The sequence below is a fragment of the Pinus tabuliformis genome, chromosome 8 (assembly GCF_031772625.1).
Source record: "Pinus tabuliformis cultivar Carrire ecotype Pingquan chromosome 8, CPIR1, whole genome shotgun sequence".
In the NCBI taxonomy this organism is placed as follows: Eukaryota; Viridiplantae; Streptophyta; class Pinopsida; order Pinales; family Pinaceae; genus Pinus; species Pinus tabuliformis.
This window is the reverse complement of record NC_142294.1, coordinates 1,430,415,852-1,430,439,080: the sequence shown is the minus strand read 5'-3', so window position 1 is coordinate 1,430,439,080 and position 23,229 is coordinate 1,430,415,852. Positions and strand designations below refer to the sequence as shown.

The 23,229-nt window shown below is 37.0% G+C and overlaps 1 pseudogene; it reads left to right on the top strand.

The window, feature by feature from the left end:
• The first annotated feature begins 622 nt into the window (after positions 1–622).
• LOC149241035 (molybdate transporter 2 pseudogene) lies at positions 623–22,682 on the top strand (annotated as a pseudogene).
• Positions 22,683–23,229: the final 547 nt, after the last annotated feature.

The following is a 23,229-nucleotide window of genomic DNA, read 5'->3' as shown; positions in this document are numbered from 1 at the left end:
GGATTTGGATGAATGTAGAACAGGAAGAAGAGGAAGATGTATCAGCAGATGGGAATTATGCCATTGGGATTTAGATGAATGGATACACAGTAATAATAAGAGAAAATGGTGAGCAGGCGACGAGGTAGATCAATCAAGGGGCAGCCTCCAGAGGACACAACTAGATGAGTCGATTAAATGAATCTGAAAGATGGTTTACATGATGGTTTAAGTGAGATTAGATCTTACAGTGCATGTAAGGTGACACTTGGTATTCGTGAGGTAGCATGAAGTTTAGCAGCATAAACTTTTATATATTTATATATTCTAATTGTCATATTATTTAATTTAACAATTTTTTATATAGCTTCTAATTATTCGTTATTTCTTTTTATTATCACCTGCTAGCTTGTTTATTACCACATCCAATATTGTTCTCTTCTTTATTTCTTTTTGGAATACATATTTCTACAAAACGCTTCTGCAAAACCCGGAATCGAGGTCAGCATTTACAAATTGAACGCTTTTATTTGTTTTTGTCTTGATTACAGCAAAATACCCAATTTTTTTAGGTTCGACTACGCTATTAAAGTAGAATAGGCAGAAAATGGGGAAAAATAAGTTTGGGAATGCAAGGCCTTGATTGGGCTTGAATGGACTTCTGGTGGCTCTGATGTGTTTGTGCTTAATTGTACTTGTCAATGGCTCTGGTGATGATTCAAGATGAAGGTTTGAAGGGAATCAAAATTATTCAATCCCTTCAAGTGTTGTTGCCCCAAGAAAAGATACCGTTGACACAAGAAAATCGATCTGGAATTTGAGAATTCTGTATGCACTACCATCTTCCCTCATTGTTTTTGCAATTTTGTGCAAGCCCAATGTTCTTAGATATCTAAAATTAGGCCCATCCAAGCCCCAACTGATCAGGATTTCACGGCATGATTAGAAAACAGGCTTTGTTAGAGATGCAATACCCAAAGTCTTCTCTCGATCCATAATAATGTGATTGTTGTCTGCAAACTGGCATCTGACCTGTTTCCCAACAAGTGACTACAACTCCTGTATCTGTGAGTGTGGGGATAATGAATTTAGTGCGGTGTTGGTTTCGGGCAATGCCTGTTTGCCATGGCGCAGTTGGCCTTGCCGGGCAATATAAGTTTGGGGCCAGGAGTGGGGCATCTGTAGCATTTCTTGGAACTGGAAAACTGGTATTGGGGTTGATTCTAGGAAGCCAACTGGTGAAAATACTAAATCAATTCCCAATTTGGTTTTTGGGTGTGTTGATGCTCTTTTCTGGTATTGAGCTTGCTATGGCTTGTAGGGACATGAATTCTTTTCTGGTATTGAGCTTTCTATGACTTGTAGGGACATGAATTCTAAGTTATGGCTTGTAGGGACATGAATTATTTTATGGTATTGAGCGTGCTATGGCTTGTAGGGACATGAATTCTAAGCTAGACTCATTTGTCATGCTCATGTGTACTGTTGTTTCACTCACTGGATCCAGTGCTGCCCTGGGATTTGGTTTCGGTATTGTTCTGTATGTGATTCTCAGATTCAGAGAGAAGGTTTCAGGTTGCATAAACATATTTATAGCATTGTTAAACAAAGGAAAACTCTCTGACGAAACCTAAACAAAAAGTCTTGTATCTGATACAAGAGAACCTGCATATGCTTCATATCGATTGCTCCTTTATGTCGGATATTCCAGCATTTTATGCTTCCCATGAAGTTATATATATGCCAAACATTTACCTCTCCTCTGTTGCTTTATATTTCGACCTCAAGTCGGATGGATCTGCATCTTTATCGAACATATATACTAGCTCCGATTTGATTAAGGAGTAGGCTTATTTCCATGGATCAAATTAGTTTTCATTATAAAGAAAATGTAACAAAGATAGAATACAAGCTCATTTAATAGCGTTAAGAATTAGACGTTGTTGTTTTGAAGTTAATCTATTCACTCCTTTCCTAACAAGCTAGGCAGCTAACTCTATCAAAAGCACCGCCTGATCTATCCATGGTCTAACGCCGGATTAAAGCATAAAATCAACATCATTAGTGCAATCGCTGGGGTTTACAGTGAGAATCTACCTAGTGGTTTAGTCTTTAACTTGCAGTTGCTATGTATGTGATTTGCATGTAGTCTTGTAATTGTAATGTATGTGATTTGTATGTAGTATTTAAATAAGGAGTAAGGGTCTGCACTATTTTCCAATTGTTGAGCTGGCCATTTCCGTGCCTGTACTAAGGTAAGTCTACATGAGAATCGCATTGTAGATTTCAACATGGAGTATGCAACAGACTTTTGTTTCTTTTAAGAGACTTTGCTCCTACCCTGCAACAGAGTTTTCTTTTGCCATCATGCTGCTCTTGGGTAGGGACTAGTTATGTTCTATGTTAGAATGGGAAAGAAATTTTACTCGTGCAAGTTGGCTTGGTTTCGACCAGCACTGCACAACAAGTTTCGAGCAGTGTTGTGAGACCTGGTCAAGACCCCTGAAACTTTCTATGTGTCTCTTGCTCAATCCAGAATTGGGTAATCAATATAAGCTTGGCCTGAAACTTGATTGAAAGTTGAAATTTCCAAAACCCATTGAACCGTTCTCAAACTTGTTAGAGTTGCCGAGTCTTGAACCGATCCTTGCCAAGAAAATATGCCAAGTCTTTAAGCGAGAATTGCAAGTATATATAATTTTTAACATAAACTAGGTAAATTTTATGATAAAAAATGGTTGTTGTTGTGTGCGTTGATTGGTGATAGAACTTGGAGCATGCCAAGGCGTGGCTTATTTGCATGATTGCGACACCTAGAATTTTCCACAACATTCTAAAGCTAAGCAATATATTCATTGATGAAAGGTTGGAAGCACATGCATCAGAATTTGGTCTTGCAAAGCTATTGGACGATGGTGAAACACGTCACCATTGTTGTTGCAAGCCTTTTTAAGGTAGGAAAAGGGATGTAGTTTATAGAATTGTAGGCAGAAACAAAGCTTCATCATCAGTACTCTACCTTTAGTGACAACATTGTGCATCACTGTGGGCAGTGACTTTTCCAACTTATCCACACTTGACATTGTCAACAAGACAATGAAGATGAATGGAAAGTTTCTAAACCATAAGCTCTTTGTTTCCAACAATTTTTAGCTTTCCAATTCTAAGTTCTCTATTTTCAGTAATTTTCATTTATGCTAATTTTATTTTTGTGCATAAAAAATTACTACAAAAATTATCTTGACTAACAATAATAAAAAATTATGCATTCCATGTTTTAAGTCTACAATTCTAAAAAATCTGAGAAAATCCATCTTTTTACCATTATCATCACCTTTTGGTGAGTCACTCAAGCTACAGTTGGTTCTTTGGTTAACTAAGCTATAGTTGGTTATTTGGTTAACTTAGACAAGGACATCAACATACCTCAACTCAACAAATTATGACAAAGTTCCAAGCTTGGCTGCAAGATAAAGGGTTCTTAAGTCCAGCGATACTAAGGCGTTCCATGCTATGGATTTCTATTGGTTGGCTAAACATCTTAGATATGATCTGTGTAATATGTGGTATAAGCGTATCCGTATTCAGTTAAGCAGTGCTTCACCACCTATTGATCTAGCAGTTGACACGGTTCCACCAACTATTCGAATTTTGCAACGATAACCAACAACCCTACTTATGACAGAAAAAGAAGCACCGCTCAGATGACTGTTTGAGCTATCAAAATGGTAGGCTATTTGGCCTTTACATCCCCATCCATCCCATATACCCACTTTCTCATTCAAATCTATTGCTTTGATAGATGGGTCATTCTACAAGGGTTCTTAGGCATACAAAAGTTCCGATTTTCAGCTAATTTTTGATGTCATTGATTAATCTGATCTTTGTGGTGCGAATTCAATAGATTCTGATGCGCTAGAAAAACCTTGGTATTTCATTTCAACTATTCCCCCCCCCATCCTATAGACATAGATTTCCGTTTCAGTTTCAGCATCTATTACTGTTCAACTATACATCGCTAGTATAACCCAATCCTACTATGGGTCTAGTCCGAGCAATTGTTATGTCTTTCTAGCAGCAAGAAGCAAGATCATCAAGCAACTTAGCCAGTTTAAGCTGAATATATACTTTCCTTATATGTTTTGTAGTCAAGGCAGGGACTTTCTGCTCAACAGCCCTCTTTGTTGATAATATGTTGATAATAAAACATTTGAAAACCTTAACATATGCATCAACCATCAAAGTTTAAATATGTTGTTTTTATAAGTCTCACGTAAGTTTTATTCAATCACAAAATGATTTTTTTGTGAAGATTTAGATGGCATGTTTCATTAAGATATCATAATAATATGGTTATTATATTGATAATAATAAAACATTTGAAAATCTTAATATCTTTATCAACCATCAGAGTTTAAATATGTTTTTTATAAATTTCATGTAAATTTTCTTCAATCACATAACGATTTTTCGTACAAAGATTTAGATTGCATGCTTTATTAAGATATTATAATAATTTTATAAGCAATTATATCATTCATGGCTGAGGTTCATTTAGCATAGAGTTTCAATTCATATACATTCCTAAACTCTTTTATAATTATTTAATTGAGATTAATAATTAAGTAATATCTTTTTACAAATTTATATAATAAAAATTATAAGTAACTTGTTTTAAAAAATAGATACATCAAAAGAGTGAAAAATTCCGTGGAGAGTGAAAGACAAAAAGAAAATATATTTATGAAGGTCATTAAAAAAAAAGTGTTTGAATAGTCAGTTAATCACGTGAGAGACGGTGGAATTATTAGACTTGAACGTTTCAAAATGCCAATTTCATAAAGTGGAGTGGGTCGATTAACTCGAAAGGGAATTCATAGATAGCATATAATGTCCACACTTATGAGATGTTATCAAGTCATAGATAACCATGTAATGATAAAAATTAATTAATTAAAATTTAGGGCTTTGTGTTACTTAATATTACCATAATAATCTTGGCGTGGAATATTTTAAGAATTTCAACATTTCCTTTTGAGTTATTATAATTATGAATGAAAGAAGAGAGAATTTTGAAAAATGATTATCCACACCATTTTCTAAGGAAAACATAAATTAGTAGATGTTTTAGCGGAAGTTCTTTTTTAAAGTACTATTTACAGTGGAAGTTTCTATAAGAATTGGTTTGATAGAAATCTTAGTCGATGTTTAATTGTTGGCGAATATGAAGCAATATGGTGCATGTACGTGTCTCTCTACATGTGTGCATATATATATACATATGAAAATTAAAAACCATTGCCTCTTACAAATGAATTTTGTAAAATTTAAATATTGAAAAAAGTGTTAGATGTATAGAAAATATATAACAATACTAGTTAGTATTGTTGTTAGTAACTAAAATGTATTGGTGGTTTATGTCATAAGTAACAATAAATTTAGTTTAAAATTAAAAAATTGAAATAACATATATTTTCTTAACTAAAATTAAAAAATTGAAATAACATATATTTTTTTTAAGAAAATAGTTTGGATCATGAAAGATACTATGAATTCTATGCTATGGTCACTATTTTTTAGAAATATTAAGGTGAAAGTTGTAACAATTGTGATTTCCATGATTTCTCAAGATTTCAAGTGACTTCCATGATTCCTCAAATTGTTATGTTTGGTTGGGCAAAAGATGCGATATAATTAGAGAGAGTTGTTATGTTTGGTTGGGCAAAAGATGCGATATAATTAGAGAGAGTTGTTATGTTTGGTTGGCAAAAGATGTGATATATTGTAGGGGAGAAAGGAAATGTTGAGGTGAAAAAAGAAATGAGTTCCCATGAAATATATTGGAGACAAGAAAGCAAAGGTCAAATATTTAAATAGCAAGACGTTGTTGGAGTCTGGCTATGGAGAAAGGAGGAATAATATCATAAAACTAATGATAATTTTCTTGTAGTAGAGAAGCATGAGACTCAATGGGAATTGACATAGTTGCAGTTCATTGGTTAAGAGGAATGTGCTGGTTGATATTATATTTTCAAGTGTTCAATATTATCTGGATAAGTAGGAAAAAAATTTATTATTGTTGTATTCTTATCAATGATGTTTACTATAGAAGTGTGACATCATGAATAATAAATTATTATATTATGTAAAGAATAGAGAAAGGAAAAGGTTATTTAAGCATGTAGTAGTAAATAAATATTATTTTATCAATAATGCATGTAAATGTTGATAGTAGGTAAAGCATGGGTACATGTGTGTTTCAATGTAGAAAAAATTATGCAAAAGACAATAAGTTGAATAGAGTGAAGATAGGTTGTTTCATTACAATATTATTTCGTCAAGTAAAACACATAGGGAGTAGTTGCAGAAATTATTGGTACATGTATCTTATAACTATCTTATCTACGCGAAGTATACTTATAAAAATACTAAGTTTGACTCTTGCTAAGTTTTGTAAATGAGAAATTATTAATGATAACTAAGAAAATTTAGAATAAATGAGGTATTTATACTTAAAACAAAAGAAATATATTATAACCTAAAATTATATAGTCATATATACTCTAGACTAAATTCTTATAGAAATACCCCTGATATTAGAAATATTTATAAAGACTCGACATACATGAACCATGGAACATATTCGTAAACTTGTTATTTTTTTTTTATTATCTTGTATCAATTGTGTGTTTAAAACCTTAGTTAAACATAGAAAAGTATAGAGTATTATAGTATTCAGATATATCACAAATGAGTTGTTTTGGAAAACTATGGAGACAAGTTGAACAAATTATCCAAAAGATAAATTTCAAGTTAAACAAAATAAATCCATTAAATAATAGCATAACGTGACACTGCGTATGCAATAGGGAAGGGACTAAGATATGTCGAAGTTCACAAATGTTTTTCATTCCCTTCACACAAAGTTGGGTATCAAGGATTTTGAGTGACATTTGGTACTCATGTACCATGATTGTCTACATAAGTACAACCAAGATGAAATAGAGTTCTTGGAAATCTCCTCGCTTGGTGTCGCATATCGATATGCTTTTAAGATTAGGTAGAAGTTTAAACAGAGGAAGCGAGACTTTGGAACTGTGAATTCGAAGCAAGGGAAGGGCACCCCCAAACCGCAGAATAAAGGACAAAGCTAAGGAGGGGTGACCCAGGACAACTCGTCGAAGCCTCAAGAAAATAACAACACCACAAAGACAAATAAAGAAATGGGAAAGTGGTGTGAGTTCCATAAGGACCACACTCACAATACGAGTGAGTGTTGAGCCAAGTAGTCGCTAGTGGCCGAGATGAAGGCTTTTGAATCAGATGCATATTATAATTCCGAGTCAGAACCCGATAAGGGGAATGGATAAGGGAAGTAGATTATTGATGCAGAGACCAATGCCACTGTTGCCACCACCAATATCCAGAAGATTGAACCCGAAGATCCAGAGTAGGGGGGCACCTCTTCCAATCACAAATGTGGATGAAGGGTTCCATATTGCAATTCATTGTGTTAGGGTCCCACCCTAACCCCCTTATTTATGTAGTAGGATCGAGTCATAGTTATAGTTAAGTAAAGAGTCAATAAAGCCCATATTAATAATTGTAAGTGGTTAACCCGCATTTAATGACGGGACCACAGTTAGTTGCAAATGGGCCATGGTATTAATAAGAACCATGGTATTGCTCCATGGTATTGCATGTATGAGTCATATATAAAGGATAGAGACTCCCTGTGAGGAGCATCGTGCCTTATTTTGTAATCGGGCTCTACTCTATTGGAGGTTGCCCCCTCGAAGAGGCAAGTGAACATTGCTTTCTAAATAATAAAATACTTGTTGTTATTTCTCACTGTTCTATGTTCTGGGTATATTTCTGCGCATATTTGGTACTTTTGTATCGTCTTGCAGGTTAAGAGCAGAACAAGTGGTATGAGAGTGCTTTCCAGGGCCGGTGGGATCTCCATTTTTTTAGCAATTTTTTTTTTTTGGCTAGAGACGTGTTCTGGCATCTTTAAACCACGGGATCTGTCGTTGAGCACATAAACCTGCGGACTTGGGGAGGCATGCATGTAGGAAATACAAGAGGTGGTCACGCTTGTTGGACTCCCTTGTAACCCCTGTGGGTACCCCTTCGAGTAGTAGCGCATAAGACAGAACCGCGCATGGACTGTCTTCCAAGTACCCTTTAGTATATCAGAAGCCCCCTAGCTCCCTTGAAACCTCTCCATAGATAAACCATCGCCATCTTGCTGCTATAGTACACTGAGAACAGCACCCGGAGAGATTACTCTCCCGTATGATAGGGTAGTTGGGTTATACAACTAAGGGTACAGTCGATCCTCCTTGGTCAGTGCCCTGAAAAATTGGGCCAAGTACTATTGTCAGACCCTTATGTATATTGCGATCTGTAGCACCTGACACTCCTCGAGACCATAGTTTCCCTTTTTTATCTCTGGATCACGCATAATCTCTGTCAGATCTCGCAAGTGGGGTTTTGCAACAGTAGCAGAAATTAGTCCTGCAATTCAGATTTAACAGAACAACCATTTAGATCTATTAGATCCATCAGATCCACAATAGAAATCTGTTCTGCCGCTCAGATCTATTCGATCAACCATTCATATCTCTCAGATCCACCAGATCTGAGTAGTTGTGTGGGTTCCTATACTGGGGCGTGATTTTCGCAGGACTTTTGGCAGCATTGACATTTCGGGGATTCGGCTACTGAGACCCCCCGGGGCGCTTATTGGTGACCTAGCCCATAAGAGTCAGGATGACGAGCTGAGCAAGGTGGTACCATTCAATTGTTAGTGCCAAAAAAATTCAGGCGGTCCCAAATTTCAAGTACATTGGATCAGTGCATGGTAGAAACTAGAGCTCAAGCTATGGCCAATGAGAAAATCGACAAACTTGAACAATCCTTGAATGACATCCAAGACTAGTTGGTAACAATAACTAACACACTCTCTAAGGGCAAGGAGGAAGCCCACGAGGAGGCATATATTGGCAATGAACATAGTGCGGGTGAGTCTAGCCACTCTCTTCACCTCTGGGGCACCCACCAAAAATCCTGTCTGCGACCACCCAAGCTGGATATGCATAAATTTGATGGTTCTCACCTGGAAGCATGGATAGCACAAATGGAGCAATATTTCAATATGAATTACATCTTGGATAATGAAACTCAGCTTATGGTGGGGAGCATGTACTTGGACAATGAAAGATGGCAATGGTGGCAATGGCATCAACGTTGCAATGGAAGGCCCTTGACTTGGGACACCTTCAAAAAAGCTCTTATAGAGCGCTTTGACCATGACTCTGCTTTTTTGGGTCATCTCACTAAGCTCCGACAGACTGGCACAATGGATGAATATATTATAGCCTTTGAAGCCTTAGCTTTTCGCACTATGGGTCTCCAAGATGAGTTCTACATGGAATGTTTTATCAATGGTCTTAAAGAGGCCATACAAGCTCACGTCTGACTGCACCACCCTCCCACATGGTCGGAGGCTTGCAAGGTAGCTCGTAAAGTTGAACGTGCATTAGTGGCCCAGTCCAATCGCCCAAATTTTACCTCTAAGGGTCGCCCCCCACAGGCTCACAGCACTACCCAAACCCTTCAGGTTCAAAAGGTGTCACCTGTAGAAATGGCAGAAAGAAGAAAGAAGGGATTATGTTACTACTGTTATGAAAAATACTCCCCTGGTCATAAATGCAAGGAGCCCAAATTCTTTCAAATTGACGCTACTGATCACAGCTCATCGAAGGAAGCCCCACCACTTGAGGAACCTGAGGAGGAAGAAGAGGACAACCAGAAGGACAATGTCCCTAATGAAACAGTTATTTCACTACATGCTTTGGCAGGGATTTCTTCACCTCAAACTCTAAAAATCAGAGGTTTTATTAAGCATCACCCAGTAGTAGTCTTGATTGATAGTGGAAGTACACATAATTTTATCCATCAAAGAGTTGCGGAAGTAGTGCATTGTTTTGTACGAGTAGTTTCTAACTTCCAAGTCCAAATTGCAGATGGGGGGAACAATGAAATGTGACGGCCGCTATGAAAATGTCAAACTTCAAATGGGGGATTATCAGTTGAAGACCCACATGTTTGCCGTACACATGGGAGGGTGCGACATTGTCCTCGGTGATGAATGGCTTCGCACACTTGGGCCAATCATAGTGGATTTCCAGGAGTTATGTTGGAAATAATACTGAGAGGGGGGGTGAATCAGTATTATCAGATCAATAAAACTTTTTCAATACTCAGAAACATATACGCTACTTCAGTTAAGTGAACCAGCGTGTACACGCTACTGTGTCTAAAGCAACCAGCGTATAACCAGAAATCTTATGATTCAGTTAGTTTATCTTCAGTAAATGCATCAGAACATTATTAACCATATTAAAAGTAAACAGGTGCAGTATAACAGAACAGATCATCACACAAAAGCCACACACATGAACACCATGATATAAGGTGGAAACCCAATGTGGGTGAAAACCACCTGCTGCAAGTCGTCTCTATCTTTCTTTAATAAGAAACTTCAGTTTACAATCTTTTGTACTGGTGCAGCCTTATACCAGTATGCAGGCTACAACCTGCAGAAGGCTACAACCTTCTCTCGTTTTCCAAACTCTCCTGGAAGGGAGCTCCAACCCCCTTTGCTCTTGTACTAGCTAAGATACTAGTACGTAGGTGCTGGCCTACAATCTTCTTTCCTTCAGGTACCACTTTTCATCAATTTTCAGACTGGATACTCCTGAAGCACAACATTTCAATCTGAAGACCACGATTCATTCACTTTTCATAGCAAATCATAGAAGCACAAAACAACCAATACCAGCATCATCAAACTTTGAATCACTGAACCACTGAAACCTTGTCAACACCCAGTCAGCAGAACACAGAGCAGACTACAGAACTCTGCAATAACAGTCAGACCCAACTGCAACCCCAAAAAATTAAGCTTCAAAAGATATACGCTACTTCAATGAAACCAACCCGCGTATACACGCGCTTTTACCAAAGACAACCTGCGTACAGATCTAAAAATAATTTTTCATAACTTGCAGCTGTACCAGACATCAGTCATACCCAGAACATAACATTGCGTCAGTATGCAGATCTAAAAATATGCGTAATCAACCATATACTGATAGTTCATTTCAAACCGTTTGATCCCGATCTATCCTTAGATCTAGTCTTCCATCAATCGGTGTGATCTCTCCTTAGCTCAGATCAAGCAATGTATCATCAACCCAGAACCTGCATACTAGATCTCTTTCTTCATTAGATATTCAAGACTTTTTCGATGCAATAGCCTAATGATCTTCTTCTCCTTATATAGCATTAGGCCCTCCTCAATACCACGGGCCAAAACCATAGTAATACAATACCATCAACTTCAAAACTCGGGATCAACACGACTGTCGAGATACCTTGGTCCAAAAACATAGGCTCAAGTACCGAGGACTAACTACCACGGACCAAAGGGAAGCTTCTCGACATGTACGCTCTTTTCTGTTCATGAAACTGCGTGTATACGCGACTTCGTATATAGCGAGACTGCATATCCGCGACTTAGTATATAGCGTACCAGCGTGTATACGCAACTTGGGCTTAATGAACCTGCGTATACGAAATTTCTCTTCATTCTTGTAGTTTGGACTAAGATCTGTCTTCAAAGAGAGTTGCCATCAAGGACAACACCTGTACCATAGCGCCACACCTGTGCCAAAATGCCAACAAGTTATATATGAGCTTTAAGTAGAACAACTACACACATAACCTCCGCGAACTCCAGGTGGGAGCTCCCTTTATCATCAGCTCACATAGGATGGAAAAATTGTTAAAAAAGGGCCATCATTTAGTTATAGCTCAATTTAATGCCATCCAGGCCATCGAACCCAATTCTCTTCCGATTCATCTTGAGATGCAACAGATTTTATATAACCATATGCCAGTCTTTGACAAGCCTCATGAGCTTCCACCCTTGAGAGGGGAACATGATCATAGCATCACTTTGGTCCCAAGGGCCCAACCACCAAATGTGCGCCCATATAGATATCCGTTCGCCCAAAAGAATGAAATAGAAAAAATAATCAAGGAACTTTTGGAAGCAGGTGTCATTCGTCCCAGCATTAGTCCTTATTCATCACCGGTGGTCATGGTGCTCAAGAAAGATGGGGAATGGCGTATGTGTCTAGACTTTAGGGCCCTCAATAAGTTGACAGTCAAAGATAAATTTCCCATCCCAGTTGTTGATGATTTGCTGGATGAACTAAATGGGGCTCAATTCTTCACTAAGCTGGATCTTCGCTCAGGCTACCACCAAATTCACATGAAAGAAGTAGACATTCCAAAGACTGCTTTCAGAACTCATGAAGGCCATTATGAGTTCCTGGTCATGCCATTTGGTCTTTGTAATGCCCCATCTACTTTTCAGAGCCTTATGAACCACCTCCTCAAACCATATCTCAGAAAATTTGTCCTTGTTTTCTTCGATGACATCCTCATCTACAGTCGCACTTGGGCCGCACATCTTCAGCATGTAGATCTGTTCTTGCAACTGCTCCGCAAGCATAGATTATTTGTTAAGATGTCCGAGTGTTCTTTTGGCATGAAAGAAGTTGAGTATTTGGGCCACATTGTGGGGTGTGAAGGTGTTAGGGTGGACCCCAAAAAGATCCAGGCAATGCAGGATTAGCCTCAACCTAAGACCTTGAAGAGTCTAAGAGGATTTTTGGGTCTCATGGGCTACTACCGCAAATTTTTTCACAATTATGGTCGCATTGCGAAGCCCCTCACTCAACTCCTCAAGAAAAATTCATTCCTCTGGAATGATGAAGCACAACAAGCCTTTACAGCTCTCAAAAATTCCATGTGTTCCACTCCAGTCTTAGCACTACCCGACTTCACCAAATCTTTTGTCATTGAATGTGATGCTTCAGGTACGGGTATTGGGGCGGTCTTAATGCAGGAAGGTCGACCCTTGGCCTTCACAAGCCAACAACTAAGTGGGAAGAATCTGGGACAATCTACCTATGAGAAGGAAATGATGGCCATCTTACATGCAGTAGATACCTGGCGACCTTACTTATTGGGGCGACGTTTCCAAATCCACACAGACCATCACAGTCTTAAATATTTTTTGGAGCAACGCCTATCCTCACCATAACAAAATAAATGGCTTGCCAAAATGTTGAGATATGGTTATGAGATCATTTACAAGAAAGGGCGCGAAAATATTGTAGCAGATGCATTATCTCGCCAATTTGAGGAGGAAAGTACCCTGCTCGCAATTTCCCTTCCCATTCTAGAATGGATTGAAGAGGCTCGCAAGGAATGGTTTTCACATCCCTGGCTCTCCCAACTCATTACTCAAATGCAGGCGGATCCAAATTCCACCAAGGGCTACTCTTGACAGGATGAGATTCTTCGCTACAAGGACAGAGTCGTAATATCACCAACATCCACACTCAAAAGCCACATCTTGGCAGAGTTGCACTCATCCCCCACAGCAAGACATTCAGGCTTTCAGAAGACGTATGCTCGCACTAGAAGATCATTTTTTGGACAGGCATGAAAAATGACATTCTTAATTTTGTAGTGGAATGCGATGTCTGTCAGTGCCACAAAGGGGAGACAGTCAAAGCACCAGGAACATTACAACCATTGCCCATCTCGGCATCAATATGGACGGAGGTTTCTATGGATTTCATTACAGGTCTTCCAAAGTCAGGAAACAAGTCACTCATCATGGTGGTTGTGGACCGACTTTCTAAGTATGCTCATTTTTGTGCCCTACCCCATCCTTTTACACCGAATTTGGTTGCTCAATCTTTCATGGATCAGATCTTCAAATTGCATGGCATGCCCACTTCTATTGTGTTTGATCGTGACCCAATCTTCATCAGTAATTTTTGGCAGGAACTCTTCAGGCTACAAGGTACCCAACTAAAACTCAGTACTTCCTATCATCCACAAACAGATGGTTAAACTGAAGCAGTCAACAAATGTCTGGAAACCTACCTTAGGTGTTTCACTTCACAAAAGCGACATCTTTGTGTACAGTGGTTACCTCTAGCTGAATGGTGGTATAACACCAACTATCGTGCCACCACCAAAGTGACTCCCTATGAAGCAGTTTATGGTCAACTCCCTCCTTCCCCTACTTCTTATATCAAGCAGTGCTCAAAGGTACAAGCAGTGCATCAACTCCTACAGAACCGCACAACCATGCTCGCCCATCTTAGAGAGAATCTTCATTAAGCTCAGAACCGCATGAAGCAATAGGTAGATCAACATCGCTCAAAATGCCAATTTCAAGAAGGGGATCAGGTATTTTTGAGGTTGCAACCATATAAGCAAACATAACCTAAAGACAAGGGTTATCAGAAACTATGTCCGAAATTCTACGGACCGTATCAAGTACTTCAGCGCATTAGAGAAGTGGCCTACAAGCTAGCTTTGCCACCCACTGCAAAACTCCATCCAGTTTTCCATGTCTCATGCCTCAAGAAAGTGATTGGGAACAATTTCAGAATTCAAACCGGTCTAGCTAAATTGGATGAAGAAAGGTCAATTTGGCTCCAACCTAAACAGGTCCTAGACACACGAGAACAGCACCTGCGTGGCCGCATGATCAAGGAAGTCCTTGTCAAGTGGAAAGACATCTCTCCGGAAGATTCAACCTTGGAACCAACCACGATTCTTCAGCAGTTTCCGTAGCTTCAGCCTTGAGGACAAGGCTATTCTTATGGGGGAGGGCATGTTAGGGTCCCACCCTAACCCCCTTATTTATGTAGTAGGATGGAGTCATAGTTATAGTTAAGTAAATGGTCAATAAAGCCCATATTAATAATTGTAAGTGGTTAACCCGCATTTAATGATGGGACCACAGTTAGTTGCAAATGGGCCATGGTATTAGATAGATGGTATTAATAAGAACCATGGTATTGCTCCATGGTATTGCATGTATGAGTCATATATAAAGGATAGAGACTCCTTGCGAGGAGCATCGTGTCTTATTTTGTAATTGAGCTCTTCTCTATTGGAGGTTGCCCCCTCGAAGAGGCAAGTGAACATTTCTTTCTAAATAATAAAATCCCTGCTGTTATTTCTCACTGTTCTATGTTCTGGGTATATTTCTGCGCATATTTGGTATTCTTGTATCGTCTTGCAGGTTAAGAGCATAACACATTGTCAAAAATTGGAGCCAAAATAACCTCATTTTAGTAGAGGTCATGAAGTAGATGGGACTAGAGACAACACCACACCCACAGTAGTACACCATTGGGTGGATTCACTAAGGACGAGATTTGCGTGTCAGCCAACAATGTCACCTCCATTGCAACATCAAGGCCTTCACAGATGAGGTATTGTGTGATGTTGCTCCTATTAAAGTTTGTGATGTTTTATTAGGCCAACCATACTTGTGGAAGTGTCATGCTATGTATGAGTCTAGGCCTCACAATGTTATTATTACTTTAGGAAATAAGTTGTACAGAATACCGAAGGTTGCACCACCTATCGCCATCTCTTTGATCTCTGTAAATAAATGCAATAAGATCATTTCTCAGATGAGTAAATTTGATCCATACTTATGCAGGAATATAACAAAATATAGATATAAACATGAACACAAAGATGAAGAAGAAATAAAACTTCATCTCATTAATATCAAATAAATGAAATATGCTTACATACAGAATGGAAATAAACTAGCTCGAGTGATAGTAGCTTATCTCTGAGAAGAGATGTGATAGCTACATACCTTTGAACTTTGTTGAATGAGGCTCCAAGGCATATTTATTGTTGAGAAATAGTGGAAAACCATAAACATCCAAAAATCTAACCTTAGGAGATGAAGCGCCAAAACTATGGGTCCCGTTTGGGTAAATTAATACATCAACTTCTTGGGGTCGTAACTTTTGCATTCAATCTTTGTTTGACACGCACAATACCTTGTTCGAAATATCTACCCGAGTACTACAAATTTCTAATGGGCATGGGTCAAAGAGCTTTGTTAGCCCTGATTTTCCCAAAAAATGTCGTTTAGGGCCTCAAAACAACTTTGAAGTTCACAACCTAGAAAACTGCCAAAAAAAGTAAAATGTGCTAAAATTAAGGAAATTGAAAAATTGAAAGAGACAATGGTGGGGGTCCAAGTGGAATAGGCGGATGGCCACAAATATCTACTTGGATCAAAATTTGTCTTTCTCATGATTCTCACTCAAGGAAAGAAGAAGATTGTGGCCACCTCCACGACCTCTAAATAGGGCTTTGCTGCACAAGAGCAACAAATGAACAATGTCATGGAAAAATACAGGGACATCTTCACCTCACTCACATGGGTACCCCTACACTATCAAGTCAAGCACTCCATCAACCTGACCTCGGGCACACCGCTACCCAAAGGACCAATATAATGATGCTTTGTTCTAGAGAATGATGAGATCAGAAAGCAGATTCAAGAGTTGTTGTAGAAAGGACACATCATGCCATGTTCATCACTCTATGGGAGCCCGATCGTGTTGGTACAGAAGAAGGATGGAACCTAGAGGCTTTGCATTGACTATCGGGCACTGAATAAGATAAACATCCAGAAAAGCTATCCAATCCCACAGATTGATGACCTTTTGGACCAGCTCAAGAGTGCCAAATACTTTAGTAAGATTGACCTGAAGTCTAGTTACCACCAGGTACCTATTGAACCCTCTGATGTATGTAATAATTCATTCAAATCCAAGGAGGGAATTTTTGAATGGTTGGTCATGCATTTTTGGTTGACGAATGCCCCAACAACTTTCATGTTCATGATGGACACAAGCTTGCGGCCCTTCACCAAATCGTTCATAGTAGTGTATCTGGATGACATCTTAATTTCCAGTTGGATTTAGAAAGAGCACATACACCATATCCGATAGGTCCTCCAAACCCTGCTACAACACAAATTATGTTCCAATTTAGGGAAATGCACTTTTGGTATAACCCAAGTTCAACATCTGAGGTACATCATTGATGAGTGAGGTGTGCATGTGAACCCAACGAAGATACAAGTTGTTTAGTATTGGCCAGCCCCAACCACTCTAACAGAGCTCTGCATCTTCCTGGGTCTTGTCAATTTCTATCACAGGTTTGTGTTGGGACCCTCTCATATCACTTGGCCTTTGAGTCAAGTCATCAAGGGTAGAGTTAAAGAAAAGTTCTTTTGGTATGAATCCCAACAGAAGGTATTTGTCGAGTCGAAGCATCAAACGCCGTAAACTTTGAAACAAAAATTGATATGATTACCCATTTTTTTGAGGTAGAAAAAAAATCAACCGATTTTGAAAAGTGTTGATTCAGAATACATATATTTTTTTTAGCATAGTCTTTGACACTTAAAGTTCAAATCAAAATGTTAGTGATTTGCAGACTGACCTTAAGAAGTGTTGATTCTGCATCAGGCCCTTTTTTTAGAAGGCTTATTTTTCGACTTTGATTTTTCTATTGTATTAAATGTGAATAATTATTTTCTAAATTTAACATTTTTTGAAGTAGTCTTCTTCTTCATATATTTTTGTTTTTCTTTAATTTTTTTTGTAGTGAGATCTTTATTTTTTTGCATAGTTAAAGAAAAATGTCGATATTTTAAAGTTTCGATATTCTACATATTTATATATCGTTAATTAATTTTTCAATGCACATCAAATAATTGTCTCTAAGAAACAATACTTTTTAAAAATTGACATAAAAATAAACATTTTGAACATAGATATAACAAAAAAAGTACTCATTTTGATAATTTGTTTGCTAGAAATGACATGTCAAAATCACAATTTTTGTAGGAAAAATTTAACAAAAAATGGTTAAATAATATTTTTTTATGAATTTCATGTCAAAAAATAATAATAATCACAATTGTTTTCAAAAAATAATGATTCACATAAAAATTAAAGCGAAAATCACATAATACAAATATTGAACATATAACAACATTAACTAAATACTTATTCTTCTCATAAAATTTCAAATTCAAAACATTAGAAGTATAACTAATTAACAGTTACAAAAAATGAGCTTCATTTCCAAGTATAACTTAAATTTAATCAATAATATCATGTAATCCAAACTCTTCATCTTCTAGAGTTTCATCATTGTCTTCTTCCACAATATTTTCTACTTCAGTTTGCTCATTTTCCTCTTTTGATGGATCTTTGATGTCTGTGAATCTCCCAATGTATGCCTTTCAAATCATTCCATCTAATGGTGGTTGAGGTTCCTTTGCCTTTTTTTCCACGCATGATTCATTAAAATCCCCTTTCCTCAACCCAATTTCTTGCATTGCATCTAGAAGAAATTAAAGAGCATTAATTCTTTGCTGAATAAATTTGCACTGTACTGGGTCATTTTCAATGGCAATGCAATTTCTTCCTTTTTGTAGGCAACATGCTAGTGTTGTGCCTAATTATCGATCATAAAAGAAATAATTAAGTAAATTAGTATAATCACATATAAATTAAGAGAGAATATATTGAAATTCAATTTTATATAATAAAACTTACCTGAGCCTGAGAATAAATCCAGAACTCAATCTCCTTCATTTGAACATAAATATATAAGATAGTTAATCAATGACAGTGGTTTCGATAAATGTTAACTATCTCTCCTTTTGCTTCTTTATCTTCATATGTTAGTTTTTTTACAACAACATCATAAACGAGTACTTGGCTATGACTTTCTATCTATCCAGTTAAGAAGCATAGACTTATAACTATCATTTTTTTTCCAATTTTCAATATGGATGAATTCACAGTCACTTATAATTGGTGGATCTTCATGGTTAATAAGATTCAAATTTTTCCTGTAACATGAAATAGTAAAAGTTCAATTAACTTGTACATAAATGATTTTTTTGACATTAATCAAACATGCAATTTCAACTTCTTACCATGTAAGCTAAATCCTTCAGTTTTCTTTCCCCTTGAAGCTTGTCAATAACGTTGCCAATTGTGTGTCTAAATTAAATGTCATAAATCTCCATAATGGTGATGATGTCACTTCTACAAATCGTATAACCACTTTACTAAGAGCTTGATAAGTATAATGGTCACTATCATAGTCAATGTTTGAGATATTAAAACCATGGGGAATATCTATAATAACCAGGGAATAATCCTTTTTAGCTATGAGTTTAACAATGTCTTCACAATCACCTTGTATTATTTGATATTGAATAGTGTCAAGCCCAATCCAAATGAAATGAGTAAGAGTTGGATCTAGTTCAACATTACTAAGACGCTTCTTTCTCAATCTTTCGATCTTAATTTTTTCAATAAAGCTTATGAAACTATCTAGTGCTCCATTTACATCCTTCTTCATATTTAATAAAATAAAAATTATATGTATAAGTTATAAAGTAAAAATAGTATACAGATGAATAAAAATGGATGTATAAATCAACATACCTTTTTAAATGCATGATAACAATATTTTAGTGTTGATGTATAACTTGAATATGGTTAGTTACGTACAACATTATCCCAACTATCTTCATTCAAAAATTTAACCATTTGTTCTTGTATTTTCATGTAAACATTGTGATTGAATATATAAAGTAAAAAAAGTTAATATAATGATATGTATAGCAAATACTACCAACAACATATGTTATATTTAAAAGAAAATTATAATCTAGAAATAAGTAAAAATAATTCAACAAATTTACTTTTGAAATTCCTCACATATTTCATCCAATGATAATTCCCCCGACTTCACACGAGATAATATTATTTTGACAAGTTTTTCATCTTTCACTCATAATGCTCTCCAAGGTGTAATAGTCATATCATCTGGAAGTCACTTCATTTCAGGACCTGATTTACTACTGCTACATGTCAATGGTTTAAAATTTTTGACCTTCTCGTTTTTAATGCCAATGTTCTCCCACATGCTAAAAATATCATTAAACAATTCTCATATCTCTCCAGTTGTAAATGCCAACTGTAAAATGTTATCAATACCTCTGAATATATCAGAATTTACTTTGTCACCTTTTGAATTGATTTTTTCCTCAATTTGATAGCCTATTTCCATACAACAATCCTTCTGAAATTCTAAACTAACCTTTATCTTATCCCCACCACATTTCTCTTCAAACTCATTATGAATAAATCTAAACCTTTGGATGAAAGTCATAGACATCCTATACTCATTATTTGTATTATGATCCCATGCCAATAGCTTTGTTTCTATATCTGATAAACCAACACAAATGATACATTTCATTGTTTCAAAATGTGGGTTATTGGGATATTCCTCCATCAATTGCCTTTGAGATTCTACAGAATGGTTCCCCCCAAGCACATAATAACTGTATTCAAAACATTTTGACTTATCAAATGCTTCTTTGTTGGCAAATTGAATTGGATCAACAAGAAGCACGTAATCAACCACATGAGAATATGTATTTTACTTCTTCAATGTCTTCAAGTTGTGAACATGCATGTGGCATGGATTTCTAATTTGATATTTAATTGTCTTTGACTTGGCTTATAGATTTTTCTGACATTACGCTGAAATGTACGACCACCCTTAATCAGCTCCTGGTGTAATGATTTCCCTGATTTCTTTTGAATTTTCACTAGGATCTTCATTGTTGGCCTTGACATTTTGAGAATGATAAACTTTTATTTTATTCCTCCTCTTTTTTTCTAGATAAGTAACATCCTCATCATCAACTAGAACACAAACATTCTTGGGCATTTTTACTTTTCATATTTTATGACTCTTCTCCTTTCTAACATCAGTTCTAATCTCATCCTCAGTAATGAAAACATATCTTTAGCTTCAGTTTCAACTATCTCCTCTTCCAATGTAACATATCTAGCTTTGCTAGATTTATCCACTATAACATTATTTGTTGATCCCTTGGATGCAGTTTCCTAGCTTCATGATTTTTTTTTTCTTGTTTACCAATATCTTCTTGTGACCTTGAGTTGAAACTCTTGACAACATTCATAATATCTTTCTCTATAAAATAAATGTCTCCCAACATAATTGAAAGATTTTTAATAAAATTATGACAAAAAAATATGATATGTCAATAAAAACTAAGGTTTTAAAAGATATAATGATACAATTACAATAACACAAAACAAATAAATATAAATAAAAATGCTTATGGTATATAGTGAAATCACATTTATGATTTGTTTACACATATTTGTAGATTCATCTATCATGTCATACACTAACAATGAAAATTGTTATCTAATCTTGTCATGTGACTTGGGCGATTTTGTAATTACATAAACAACTTCAATATCTGGTATCAAACACATGTCTAGTATGTTTCCTAGCACCTCATAACTTCCACTATCGTTAGGGATATCAACATATATATATATATATATATATATATATATATATATATATACACACACACATTTTTTTCCACTTCTCTATCTTTCACAAACCATATATATTTTGCATGCTTCACTTATTGTGATTTCTTCCAGTAAGAAATCAAATTTTTATCCTTTGGGACACTTGATAGATTTGTAGTTATTAGCTTAGGTTTCGTTCATTCAACAATATCTGTTGAGGATCCACCTCTAGTTTTAGTAGTCTTTGGTCCAAAAACAAAAATCTTCCTTGATGACATTTTCCTGCAAAAAATATCCACATATACATAAATCAGTAAATTACGAAAAAGCCAATAGCTTAAGTAAACAAACGAAACAAAACAAAATAAAAAAAAAAATACTAGAAACATGCACATCGACCCCCATGACAAGTTGAATGAGAGGTTCATACACAAAAAAAAATAAATCCATTCCTTAGAAAAAAATTATTTATTTTTTCATTTGTCCGTGGTCCCTTGGCAGGCCCTTGTCACGGGGTATTTGTACTTTAGTGGCATGTCGTGCCTTTCCTAGTGGGTGGGCACACTCGACTTTGTGCATACTCGTTCGGGGCAAAAAGGTCCTTTGTTGCTGATCCCCAGAATCGGCCCCTAGCCTTGACAGGCCCACGGGGGGATTCTGGGAATCGGCCCCCTGGAAGGCCACATGTTGATCCCTAGAATCGCCCCCTGGCCTGTCGGGGGCCGATTTCGGGAATTGGCCCTTAGTAGGCTAGGGGATAGATTTTGAGGATTGGCCCTTAGTAGGCCAGGTGGCCAATTCCCAAAATCACCCCCGGCAGGCCACAACAGTGATTCTCAGAATCACCCCCTGGCTTGTCGGGGGCTGATTCTAGGAATCAACCCTCTGGCAAGCCAGGGGGTTATTTTGCATTTTTCTTAGGGCGAGCAGGCCGATATCCAGGCATGCCCACAAGACTATGCCTGTGGGTAGGTGAGCCTAGCCATAGGCGTGCCCGCCTACGGTACCCACCCCCGTAGCCTAGCCCGTCTAGGGGTGAGGGCCGATTCTGAGTGTGTAAGACTATCACACGGTGGGGTATTGCATTCTTCCATGCCGCGGGCTGGCATTCTCATGGCCAGGCGCACCCTCCCATTGGCACTAGCCTGTGGGAGGGCGTGCCTGGCCATGGACGTGCTTGCCCATGCCATGACAATGCATCATGCTGCCGTGCCATGGGCATGCATGCCCATGGCTGGGCACACCCGCCCACAGCGTTGTGCCTGTGGGCATGCCCATCCATGGCACAAAGATGTGCTTCACAACCCACAACTGGGAAGCTCATGACCGAGCCCACCATGCCCACTATTGACATATTGGCCTCTTGCATGCTAGGGGGCTATCAGGTAAGCTTGGCTCATGTCAATTTTTAATTTGTAAAAGGAATTTAAATTTTGTTAATAAAAAGTTAATTATTTTTTTACTGGAATATGTTTTTTGTCTGGTATTTTGCACAAACATAATAACCTAAATGAGACATAACTACTAGTAAACCTATGGGAATTTAAGACCCACCCTCAGAAAAAGGGAAACTAACCTTTCAAATGCAATAATATCCCATTGAATGTGTTGTCAATAACAATGTAGCTTCTCCACAAAATCGCTCCAAGTATTTTAATGAAACCTCAAAAAGTTTTTATGTGATGTGAGGAATAATGATAATGAAATTTATGATATAACGGAAATTACGAAATTGTTTTACTGCATGGTGAATGTGGTATTAATGTTTTTTAAGAAAAACTTAACATATAAATCTTGTTTTGGTGATATAGTAATTTATAATAGATGTGTTATAGAAGATATAATAAAAATTAAAAAAATATTCAATTGTCTA